Raw genomic sequence first — 8032 nt, forward strand, 5'->3', positions numbered from 1 at the left:
ACTGCGTGGCCAAGCACGACTCCAACACCATCATTAAGTTTGCTGATGACACAACAGTGTTAGGCCTGATCACTGACAACGATGAGACAGCCTATAGGGAGGAGGTCAGAGAACTGGCAGTGTGGTGCCAGGAAAACAACCTCTTCCTCAATGTGAGCAAGACAAAGGAGCTGATCGTGGACTACAGGAAAAGGCGGGCTGAACAGGCCCCCATTAACATCAACAGGGCTGTAGTGGAGCAGGTTGAGAGTTTGAAGTTCCTTGTTGTCCACATCACCAACAAACTATCATTGTCCAAACACCAAGACAGTTGTGAAGAGGGCATGACAAAACCTTTTCCCCCTCAAGAGACTGAAAAGATTTGACATGGGTCCACAGATCCTCAAAGTTCTACATCTGCAGCATCGAGAGCATCGTGACCGGTTGCATCATCGCCTGGTATGGAAACTGCTTGGCATCTGACCGTAAGGCGCTACAGAAGGTAGTGTGCGTAAGGCCCAGTACATCACTGGGGCCAAGCTTCATGACATCCGGGACCTATATACTAGGCGATGTCAGAGGGCTCAAAAATGTGTCAAAGACTCCAGTCACCCAAGTCATAGACTGTTCTCTCTGCTACTGCACAGTAAACAGTGCCAGAGTGCAAAGTCTAGGACCATTAGACTGCTGAACAATTACTCAAATGGCCACCCGGACTATTTATATTTGTTTTTCCACTGCTGCTACTCGCTGTTTTATCTATATTATGTTTCAGAGAAGACCGAGATGCAGACAGTGTTGAAGTAGCAGAAGTTTATTACTAGAAGAGGGGGCAGGCAAAACGACAGATCAAGGGCAGGCAGAGGTCAGTAATCCAGATCAGAGTAAAAAATGTACAGAACGGCAGGCAGTCTCGGGGTCAGGGCAGGCAGAGGTCAATAATCCAGGGTGGTGTGACAAAGTACAGAACGGCAGGCAGGCTCATGGTCAGGGCAGGCAGAATGGTCAAAACCGGAAAACAGGAACTAGAAAAAGACAGGAGCAAGGGGAAAAACACTGGTAGGCTTGACGAATAAGACGAACTGGCAACAGACAAACAGATATAAGGTATAAATACACTGGGGCTAATGGGGAAGATGGGCGACACCTGGAGGATGGTGGAGACAAGCACAGAGTCAGGTGAAACAGATTAGGGTTTGACAATCTATGCATAGTCACTTTACAAATTACCTCAACTAACCTGTACCACTGCACATTGACTCGGTACCGGTACCCCCTGTATATAGCCTCGTTATTGTTATGTCATTTTCTTGTGTTCCTTTTTGGTTTTATAAAACATTTTTAACTTTAATTTATTTAGTCAATATTTTCTTAACTCTATTTCTTGAACCGCATTGTTGGTTACGGGCTTGTAAGTAAGAATTTCACGGTAAGGTCTACACCTGTTTTATTCGGCACATGTGACAAATTAAATTAGATTTAATACGTCTCACATATCAGTCAACCAGGTACTGGAAACCCCTGCCCCGTGGTCAAACCCTCAGGAGGTGTGTCACCGTGTACCCTGGCTGACCGTCAATGACACGGGGGGAGGGATGGGCCTAGAAACAGAAGACAACGGACTGTGAGACAAGGGCTTAATCTTGGACATATGAAAAATAGGGTGAACATGGAGGGTACGGGGTAACAGCAGGTGAACAGCAGTGGGACTAAAGACTCTAGACATGGGGAAAGGACCAATAAAATGGGGGGAAGGTTTGTGGGATGCCACCCGGAGGGGCAGGTCCCGTGTGGACAACCATACCCTCTGCCCGACCCGATAGCGGGGAGCCAGAGTTCGGTGACGGTCATCTTGTCGACGATATCTGGAGGTGGTCTTGAAAAGAGTCACCCAAGCTCTTTTCCAGGTACACCGACAGCAGTGGACGAACATCTGGGCTGAAGGTATGTTGACCTCAACTTCTTGCTCTAGGAAAAACAGAGGCTGATACCCCATGGAGCATTCAAAGGGGGGAGAGTCCAGTAGCAGAGCAGGGAAGAGTGTTCCTAGCATATTCCACCCAGACCAGTTGCTGGCTCCAGGTGGTAGGGTTACTAGCAACGAGACACCGAAGTGTCGTCTCCACGTCTTGATTGGCTCGCTCCGACTGGCCGTGTGATTGGGGATGAAACCCGGAGGACAGACTGGCCGACAAGGATGCAGAACGTCTTCCAGAATCGGGATGAGAACTGAGGACCCCGAACCGAGACCATTTCGACCAGGAGTCCATGGATTCGGAAGACATGCTGCACCTTCAGCTGGGCCGTCTCCTTGGCTGAAGGTAACTTGGGAAGAGGGATGAAATGGCTTTCAAAAACCTATCCACCACCGTCAGAATGGTGGTGTTACCATCTGACGAGGGAAGCCCACTGACAAAATCCAGGGAAATATGGGACCAGGGGCGATGAGGGACAGGGAGTGGCTGAAGGAGACCAGACGGAGCTTTCCACAGAGTCTTGCTTTGAGCACACACCACGCATGTGGCGACGAAGGCCAAGACATCAGTAGCCATGGTGGGCCACCAGTAGCATTGTCGGAGGAAAGCCAAGGTACGACGAGCACCAGGATGACAGGTCAGCCTGGATGAGTGAGCCCATTCCAGGACCTGAGGCCGGGCTGAATCCGGAACGAACATCCAGTTAGCCAGACCCCTCTGGTCCGTTGTGCCTTGCGGACCAGAGCCTCAATACTCAAACAACCGAAGCCACCAAACATGAGGCAGGGAGGATGGTCTCAGACTGAGGGAGTGGCAGTGGAACTGTACAGATGGAAGAGAGCGTCCAGCTTCACATTTTTGGACCCTGGGCGATAGGAGATGGTGAAATTGAATTGGTAAATAACAGGGCCCAACGAGCTTGCCTTGGGTTGAGGCGCTTGGCAGTGCAAAGGCATTCTACATTCTTATGGTCTGTTTGTACTAAAAATTGATGTTCCTCGCAGTGCTAGCTGTGCCACTAGAGATTCTGGGTTCGAGTCCAGGCTCTGTCGCAGCCGGCCCCGACCGGGAGGTCCATGGGGCGGCGCACAATTGGCCCAGCGTCGTCCGGGTTAGGGGAGGGTTTGGCCGGCAGGGATATCCTTGTCTCATCGCGCACTAGAGACTCCTGTGGCGGGCTGGGCACAGTGCACGCTGACACGGTCGCCAGGTGTACGGTGTTTCCTCCGACACATTGGTGCGGCTGGCTTCCGGGTTGGATGGGCATTGTGTTAAGAAGCAGTGCAGCTTGGTTGGGTTGTGTTTTGGAGGACGCATGGCTCTCGACCTTTGCCTCTCCCAAGTCTGTATGGGAGTTGCAGCGATGAGACAAGACTGTAACTACTACCAATTGGATACCACGGAATTGGGGAGAAAAAGGGGTGAAAAATACAACAACAACAAAAATATGGATGTTCCGCCCCTTCCAACCAGGGCCTCCACTCCTCCAGAGCCATCTTAACCACTAGGAGTTCCCGGTTCCCAACGTCATAGTTTCTTTCCGCAGGGCTGAGACGATGGGACATGAAGGCACAGGGATGAAGCTTTTGGTCCTGAACGGATCGCTGGGAAAGGACAATCCCTACGCCCATGTCGGAAGTGTCAACCTCAACCACAAACTGACGAGTCGGGTCTGGATGGATGAGGATGGGGGCAGTAGTGAATTGCTGCTTTAGATCCCCAAAAGCCTTGTCCGCTGCTGGAGACCATGTGAACGGTACCTTGGGAGAGGTGAGTGCAGAGAGGGGAGCCGCCAGGTTGCTGTAGCCCCGAATGAAACGCCAGTAGAAATTAGCAAACCCCAGAAACCATTGTAGCTGCACCCTGGACATGGGCTCGGGCCAATCCACCACAGCTCTCACCTTTTCCGGATCCATCTGAACATTCCCTTCAGCGATGATGTATCCCAGAAAGTAGATGGTGGAGCAGTGGAACTCGCACTTCTCAGCTTTTACAAACAACTGATTTACCAGGAAATGCTGAAGGACCTGTCAAACATGGAGAATGTGTTCCTGGGCAGAACGAGAGAAAAACAGGATTTTGTTGAGGTAGACAAAAACAAAACGATTCAACATGTCCCGGAGCACATTGGTGACCAGGGCCTGGAAGACAGCGGGCACATTGGAGAGTCCAAACGGCATGACCAGGTACTCATAGTGTCCACTGGCAGTGTTGAAAGCCGTCTTCCACTCATCTCCTTCACAAGGTGGTAGGCATTCCGAAGGTCCAGTTTGGAAAAAATGGTAGCCCCCTGGAGAGGTTCGAAAGCCAAGGAGAGGAGTGGTAGAGGGTACCAATTTTTGATCGTAATGTCATTGAGGCCCCGGTAATCAATACATGGACGCAGGGTCTTGTCCTTCTTCCCCACAAAGAAGAATCCTGCGCCAGCAGGAGAGGCAGAAGGACGAACGCTCCCAACAGCCAGAGAGTCCTCGATGTACTCCTCCATGGCCTTGGTCTCAGGAACAGACAGGGAATATAGCTGGCCTCGAGGCGGTGTGGTGCCGGGAGGAGGTCAATAGCACAATCGTCAGGACGATGTTGAGGAAAGGAGGTAGCATGAGCCTTGCTGAAAACCTCCAGGAGGTTTTGGTACTCTGCGGGAACGGCAGAGAGATCCAAGGCCGTACTCAACCCTGGAGGCAGACGTTCCGGGGAAGGCTGCACCGCCTTTAGGCAATGTGAATCGCAGAACGGGCTCCAACCCAGTATTGAGCCCGTGGTCCAGTCAATATAAGGGGTTGTGCTTCTGGAGCCAAGAAAATTCCAAAACAATAGGGATGTGAGGAGACTCAATGAGGAGAAGCTGTATAGACACACTGTGGTTTCCAGATACCCACAAATTAATGGGAACTGTGCTGTGCGTGACTCTTCCAATGGAACGGCCGTCCAGTGCGCTGGCATCCATGGGAACGGAGAGGAGTTGAGTAGGGATAATAAAGAATAAAGAAAGATGAAAACTCTCTTGGTAGATAGTGTGGTCTACAGCTTATCATGAGGTACTATACCTCAGGCGAGCAATACCTCGAGCCTTCTTTAATATTAGACTTTGCGCACCAGCTGTTATTGACAAATAGACACACACCCCCACCCTTTGTCTTATCAGATGTAGTTGTTCTTTCCTGCCGATGCACGGAAAACCCAGCCAGCTCTATATTCTCCATGTCATCGTTCAGCCAGGACTCGGTGAAACATAAGATATTACAGTTTTTAATGTCCCGTTGGTAGGATATTCTCAAACAGAGATCATCCAGTTTATTTTCCAGTGATTGCACGTTGGCCAATAGAATGGATGGTAGAGGCGGGTTATCCACTCACAAGGCACACCAATCTCCGCCCCCTGTATATCCGTATTTTCATCAGTTCCATTTGAATGAGCTCTTAATAACATTACTTACTTAGCTAGCTAAGTAATGATGAAGATCTTCACATTGTTTTTGCTTATGCATGTACATCAATGTAGTCAAATCCATCTAACATGATGCTTTTATCTGACCACCATTGCAAGAAAAATAAACACGAAAGTCTTAATTAAGGTCATTAGGCTGGCTAGCTACATGCAAATGCTATTAGCATGTTACACTGTAATTAGCACATTATAGCATTTCAGTGGAGAAATGACGTTAACAAGTTAACTAATGTTCCATTGCTAGCTAGCCAGTCTTACCGATTGTACAGTCTTACCGATCAGCCATCATTTCCACTTGTAGTTCCGCCACCAGTTGCTGTGATTTTCTGGGTCCATGTCTGCGTTGTGCCGGCTCCAGACTGAGCTCGCTCCAAAATCGAACCGTCCAAACTATCACTCTCAGCGGCCAACAAACACACCTGACCACCAGCTTATTTAACCTTCAGATTTGGAGGCATACACGTGTGTTGTTCCTGAAGGTACAAAAAATAACCAGCATGGACACCAGGGCCCAGTATTCACAAAACATCTCAGAGTAGGCATGCCCCTGTTATTCAATATGATTTAAAAGGCAAAACTGATCATAGATATGCACTTGTACTCTGAGACGCTGTCAATACGGGCCCTGAAATGTAACAAAAGAGTAGCTGCGTTTGCAGAGTCTCTAGTCTAGGGCTCATAAGGCTCTCTGCTGAAGAACTGTACAACAAAAACAACTAAATATCACAATCAACAAAGGTTTTTTCATAGCAAGACTCGCCCTCATTTTGTGAGTTAGTCTCATCATGCATAGAAATGGTAGCCTTTCTTCTCAAAAACACACTTAAGAATCTGTTGCAAATAATTTGTTTCCAATGAAGGACACACACATAGAAAGCTAGCCTTTATGTTGAAGAATTCACATATGCATTCTCCAATGACAACGTTGTATTCTTTTTTTTATGGACTCAAAATTAACACGTCCCTAAGAGTACACCATCCCACTTACCAGTCCGTTTCCTCTCCCATCACGTCTATCTCGTCTTCCTCGGTCAGTTCTGTGACTCCTTGCTCAAGCCCCGCCCCCCCACACTCCTGGTTGCATGTCCGGTGACCACTCAAGAACGTCCACCTCCACTTCCTCCTCTGGCTCCCAGCTTCCTGTTACTCCTGTGGTGAACCCTTCGTGATGATGTGATCGTGGAAGGCTCTGCCTCCTGAGGGGTTGGGAGACTCATGTCGGCCATCTTGGTGGCAGCGGTCGCCATTTTGATTTTCTGAGGGATGTGGTCGTGGGTGAGGCCTCTGAAGCTGGCCATGGCGGAACTCGCTTGGTCCACTTCTCTGGTGCCGGGAACCTCCTGCCAAGCTACAAAGAAAGAGGGCACACCCATAAACATTTAAAAGAGGTAAAATACTGAACACTATTTAAGCTCAAACTAGATTAAAATATGAAAAGAAACTGCAAGCAGCTATCTACTGCTACACTAAGTGTACAAAACATTAGGAACACCTGCTCTTTCCATGACAGACTGACCAGGTGAAAGCTATGATCCCTTATTGATGTCAACCTGTTAAATCCACTTCAATCAGTGTAGATGAAGGGGAGGATTTTTAAGCCTTGAGACATGGATTGTGTATGTGTGCCATTCAGAGGGTGAATGGGCAAGCCAAAATATTTAAGTGCCTTTGAACGGGGTATGGTAGTAGATGTCAGGGGCACCGGTTCGAGTGTGTCAAGAACTGCAGCATTGCTGGGTTTTTTATGCTCAACAGTTTCCCGTGTGTAATAAGAATGGGCAACCACCCAAAGGACATCCAGCCAAATTGACAACTGTGGGAAGCATTGGAGTCAATGCTTTGAGGTTATTCTGAGGGCAAAAGCGGGTGCAACTCAATATTAGGAAGGGGCTCCTAATGTTTTGTACACTGTATGTTTTGCTCAAAAGTGAAAATTAAGGAAGGTTCAAACTGATTCAGGTTCAAATTTATTTACCTGCATCAGGATACATCTTTGGATGCATCTCCTCTAGATCCATCTCCTCCTCTTCCTCAGTCACGGCGTAGCCAAACGTCTGGTGGACCTCATCAACCACATCAAACTCTTGCTGGAGATCTCCATCTCCAAATACCCATCCTCCATTTTCTCCTTCACCTCTCAGACGATCACACTTCTCCTATATGTCTTCACCATGTATCCTTTTCCTTCTTCGGTCTTCTTGTTTGTCTCTGTAGACAAGTCTGTTTCCCTCTCTATGTTGTCCTTGGTAACCAGATATCTTCCTTTCTTGTTGCCTTTGTCGGTCCGTTGAGGATCCACCATTTTCTTTGTCCTTGTCATGGATAACATTGCTAAGGTAGCCAGCTCCTCACGGAGTTCGAAAAAGTCTCCTGACACATTCACGTTTTCTCCATCTTCAACGTTTTCTGTGTTCTCAAAATGTTCTCTGTCCTCAACGTTTTCTCTTTCAGTCTCTTGATGCTCCGTCTCCTGTCCACAAGTGCTTCTGTTGTGTCCTCCGTCTTTTTCCTCTGGATGGTTGCTCTCTGTTTGGTTTGTCTGATCATAAGTTTCAAAGGTTGGTCTAATGGCTGACTCTCTTTCTAGAGACTGGGAAGAACTTTTGTTTTTATTCCAGTCTTGGTTCAT

This window comes from Salmo salar, chromosome 05 (genome assembly GCF_965601325.2).
Source record: "Salmo salar chromosome 05, fSalSal1, whole genome shotgun sequence".
NCBI lineage: Eukaryota > Metazoa > Chordata > Actinopteri > Salmoniformes > Salmonidae > Salmo > Salmo salar.